Here is a 5,497-nt window from a genome sequence, read left to right as displayed (position 1 = left end):
CCCTTCATATTGACGCTATGCAGTCCAGCTTGTCAAATTATACCTAATTTACGAGGCCAATTCAAATTATGTGTAAAGCATTGTTTCAAAACTTGAAAACTGCTCAAATTAAAAAAAGAGAGAAAAGCAAAAGAAAAATAAATATGATGAAATATATGTCCGAGTGTTTTGAATTTATGGTTTTGTGAATTTAGACACAGTTCAAACCATATATGGGTAATCACACAACAAATCATGTTCTACTACTTTTAAAAGCAAAACTCAACAGACTTTGAAAAATTTTTTTGATGATGGCATTGTCTGGCAACACTTAGTCTTGTTGAACTGTGACTCCAGAACCACTCAAACTCTTTATCTTATTTGTTATTCTATGACTTGACTATTTTAAGACACACTCAGATGCATGCACAAACACACAACCATTAGAAGTATTCACACACTCATCCTGAAACTGGGTGGCACAACATTTTGCAAATCGAATGATGACAAGAGCTGTCTTTCGTTTTAACCCTCTTGGCCTGTTCTTCTGCAGTTATCACTTGGCTTTAAGACCGCCTAGATTAAGTCTCTTCGCAGTCGGCCACTCTGAGCAGAATGTCGGCAAAATAAAAGAGGAACAAAATGAACCTACATTTTCCGGGATATGACTCATGGCAATTAAGATCACAGGCTTGAGTAATGAGTTATAAAGATAATGAAACAAGTCATTAAAAAGGGCACACACGGTTGCTTTCAGAAATCAGATAATTTTGTATTTAACTAAGCACCTTGGACTTTTTTTTACTCGTGCTTGTAATGTAGCTCTCCGCAGAACTGAAACGCTTGCGGGTGGCACAATTGCATTATTTGAAGTGTCACTTAGAGCGAGCACATTAAAACACACACATTTCCTCGCTCCGCCTCTCACTTCAGAACCTACAGCACTTAATTTCCTTCAGTCTCTTCAGTTTGGCCAGCCAGTGTGGCAACTTGATTGGTCAGCTGAGTGCCTTTCCCCGTCTGATGATTGGATTTGGTTCTTGTGTGTCCGGAGCGCACACCCCTGCACACCGGGATGGAGCAGATTAACGAGATTTTCTGTTTCTCTGTGCTCTCTCTGTCTCTCTCCATCCCTGGCACTGTTATTGGAAGAAAGTGATAATTCCCCTGCACTTCAAACACAACCCCCTAACTAAGACTCAGCTTAAGTCTCCTCCAAGGAAAAGCTGCCTGCCTGTGCACAGATGTCTCTGATTAAATTGTATCTCGGAGAGAGGAGGGAAAAAAAGGGGCGGACTCTTCCTTGCAGCCCCCCACCCCCCACCCTCACTCTCCCCTCATGTCTCTCTATCTGTCTCTCTGTTAGCTTGCTCAACTGGCTGTTGCCAAAAGAGCCTTGGGCGACGAATAAATTGCTTTGGTTTCGGCAGACAGAGAAGTTGGCCGAGACAAGCTGAATCAGTGCATTAGATGCGAAGGCCCCCTCATAGACTGGAAGTTAGCCTTTAGCGCAATCATTGACCGTGAGTGATGATTATGTCTAATTGAAGGAGACTTTCGCTACCTGTAACAGAGCTGGGGGGCCTTGAGCATATTGGACAGATGAAAACAGGCAGGGAGAAAAGAAACGGGGTGTGTGCTACATGAGATGATGGCAGAAAGGAGTTTACAGAGGGATGAAGGAAGAAAGTAAAAGAATTACGACAAGACTAGGAAAGAAATGGCTGGAAACGGAAGAAAAAAAACTATTTAATAGCGAACAGACACAGGACAATATTGACATTTGTACACTGTTGATACATTTTAATGAAGTTGTGGTGCTCCAGTAAAGCCATCGAGTGGCATGTGGGAGGCCTACGAGTGGTTAACTTTGAGTATTTGGATAATTTGCTGAACATATTGCAGACTTTACATATGCATCTGCTGAAAATTGCAATTTAAAAGGGAAAACGCATGCAAAAAAAATTAGTGCTAACAAACAGATTTTCATACCATCTCATTACCTTTCAAGTCATTCCCAAAACCCATAAAAGCTTTGAATTCCAATGACTGAACCAGAGCTCAATATCCAATATGGGAAAGCTTTTGGGCAATTTAGAGAGAAAAAGTCAATTTAGTCACTTAAAAAAGAGGGGAAAACATGCTTATAAACCCTGGAAACATTAAACTATTATGGTATTATCTTCAGGCGAATGGAAGCCTTTCATATTAGAGGCCTTCACCTAAAAGTTCCTTTTTTGTGCTGGAATTTACTGTTAGGCCACTCTTTGTGCATAGATGTGCAGGACTGAACAATTTGTTCAAAGTCAAGGAATGCCAATAACAACAAAAAAAGGCTCCACACCCTTTCACCTCCATTTCCCTTCATTTCCACATGGCACTGGACTCCCTGGCAAAAACTGCGGCCACGGGAGTCGCTTCAGATCATCTAGTAGGGTATTGGATGGCCGTGGCTGCCTCTTTGCGATAACCTGGCAAGGTCCGAATTCATTAGGGCAAAATTTGGCTCTGGCTGCAGCAATGTAGTGCCCATAGCATTTGGCCCTGCTGCGCTGTGCTGCGCTAGGCTGAGCTGAGGAGCGATTTGCTGGATCCAGAGAGAGCCATTAGCGGCTGCTTGTGATGATGTGGATGCTACGGGGCGTCAAACACAGAGATTTGCCTTTGAATGATGCGAGTGAGCTCTCTTTTTACTCAACGGTTAGAAAAATGGGTAAGATTGGAGAGGAGAGAGAGGGAAAAGAAAGGAATGTGACAGAAAAGTGAGCCCAGTGAGGGCACTGAAAATGATAGAGATTTATAGTTAGTGAAGAACATTTGTGCTTGCGACTGTTAGCAGTCAAAACATGTAACCATAATGCAATGCCTGCAGAGAGGGTGTGTATTGCAGTATTGCATTACAAACATGAAAAGACAAGCTAATTTAAGTTTTAGAATTCTTATTTTCATATGTAATTTTAGTTTGGTTCAGTGATGTCTTATTTAATATTAACTCATAATTAACCTGAAAAATATGTGTATAGATAAAACACAGCAAAATGATGAATGATGTATAATAGACACATAAAGTATTTAATGCATATTTTATGCACAAAGACTATAGCAACATTTTATGTAGAATCATGTTGACAAACTGGACATTTGTTCACTAGGTTTCAGGATCTGGAATCTGAAGTATAAACATTAATCTGATCTTTCTTCTTCTGTTCCTTCTTATTTTTGTTGTCTTGTTTTATTTTTGCTTTTGATAGGACAGTGTATTTTTTTCTGATTGATTAGACTAAAGAGTTCCCTGTGTTTGAATTTAACAGTCACTTCTTGGTAATCACTGCAAGCCCTTTACCTTTAGCCAAAGTTTTTCCACTTGACACATATACTCTGACACAGCTTCAACATTTGACTCAAGTTGTGGAATGCTTGGAGGTTTCTTGTTTCAACTTGCATTTTTCCCATTAAAACTGAAAGCTCCTCTTCACAGAGGTGTTAGGATGCATCCTTGTTCAGGGAGCCGGACAAGTGCATTTCAATTATTTCTCAAAAAGTAACACTGCAGTTTGCTTTACTATATCTCTTTGTGCCAATATTGTAAACTCCTTTGAAATCTGTTAAAATTTATGTAAAAAGAGGAACAAAAAAAACATAATTCACACATACTGTATATACATACTGTGAGTGCTTTTATCTCCTCCATTCAGTCCCATTCTGCTGTAGAGTGCAGCAAGGCCATAAACAGAGGGCACCTCTCATATTTGATAACAGATAGGCCCCCATAGGATCAGCCATTATTCCTTTGCATTTTACAGAGCAAATGAACTTGACAGATGGCTGTGTCACCCAAACCCTTGACTACCAACCTGATTATGCAGAAAACAATACAATAGAATAGAGCCGAGGAATCATTACCAGCAGTAGGGATTGTGAGCTCCAGAGCACACCCCGGCACTTCACCCACAGTCGAGGACAATGCAGCGCAGCTCGACAAAATTACACTTGTGAAATTGAACAGCAAGAATGAGTTTAACATTAACTGGGTTACGGTCATGCAATCTGTCATCAGGCTAAAGCGATTGTCTGGGGCCACATGCATGGCATATGAACTCATCCGTCATCTCCGGCTCCATAAACGGCTGCAGCTCAGGTTTTAAACTGTAGAGATTTACAGAAAGGGGCAAGGCTCCCATGCAGCCCATATATGTTTTATGGATGTGTGTGCATGTTTGTATGTGAGCATGTGCACATGAAAAGTCAGCTGTTGGATTGTGGCCTTCTTTCTTACATAGAGAAAAAAAAATCCAGATACTGCTAGATGTTCAACCAGTTTTACATATGCAATCAATATTAACCCCTTCACATACCGAAAGCATGCACTTTAGGTTGCCTTCAAGCCCAGGCATCCCTTGCAAAAGATATCTCAATGGGATTTACCTGGTTAAATAAAGGTAAATAATTAAATAAATGTAAAATATATGGAAATATATTGAAACTGTAACTATTTGCTTGGCAGATTCTCACTGACTGATAAGATCCTTCAAGTTACTTAGTCTATAAAAAAAAGTCTTACTCAGAGGAGGAGCCGTGACACTGGGCTAATCTTCAGTTTTCCAGTTGACTTACTGATCCAGGTATCCAGGTATCAGATCCAAACTGAGCGTGTATTATATTAAAGGACTAAAATATATTTTAATATCTGAGTTGTTGTTCTGCTTTCAAATGATTTTTAGGTCATGAGATCCTACTTTATTTTTATTAACATTTGACAGTGATGTCTCATACGTCGAGTGGATTTTTCATATGTCTCCTTTAAAGTCTTTAAAAACACTGGTAAAACATGTATTTTTTTCCAAGCACCTTTGTGTTGGATAATATACATCATTGCATTGTTGTTGTTGTGTAACATGAGCTGGATTTTGTGATTTAAAAGTGCTTTGATTTCAAGTTTCAGATTTTGTTTGGTGAATGCTGTTCATTGACATGATGTTAGAAGGCCTTGGATCTCCCTTTTTCTCTCTCCTGATGTTCGGTTTTTTTAACCTAGGAACTCAGAGAGACAACAGAAACCCCGGCCAAACATTAATCAATGACAACAGAGACCAGTAAGATTTATAGAGTCACTTTGCAAAGGAGAAATTCAGTGATACTTAACTCAGCTCAAAAGCTTGGTGAAGATCAGAGAAATTCTGACCTCTGGGGGCGTGAACAGTCGTTTTATTCAGAGACGTAGGAATGAGGTCACACAATGTTACAACAAATCAGAAATCAGTTCTATTTCATCCCTACTGACCGCCAGAGGGCGGTGCTAAAAGCACTGAATGTTCCCTTCGCGCATRCGCCGTTCGAGCTGTAATACCAACAGAGTCACACCTGTGACCAATCGGATGACTAATCAGAGGCTATATAGCTTGACGTCATCHGAAGCTCTGTTCCTCTTTTCTTCTCGCGTACGGTTCGTTTTTTTCTCTTGTGGAATATTTCGCCGTCGTTTGGACGTCCCGATTGCCAGTTGGCTGGAGTAGCGGTG

Source organism: Austrofundulus limnaeus, unplaced genomic scaffold, assembly GCF_001266775.1.
Source record: "Austrofundulus limnaeus strain Quisiro unplaced genomic scaffold, Austrofundulus_limnaeus-1.0 Scaffold18, whole genome shotgun sequence".
NCBI lineage: Eukaryota > Metazoa > Chordata > Actinopteri > Cyprinodontiformes > Rivulidae > Austrofundulus > Austrofundulus limnaeus.
The sequence above is the reverse complement of the archived record's forward strand: the minus strand, read 5'-3'. Positions refer to the sequence as shown.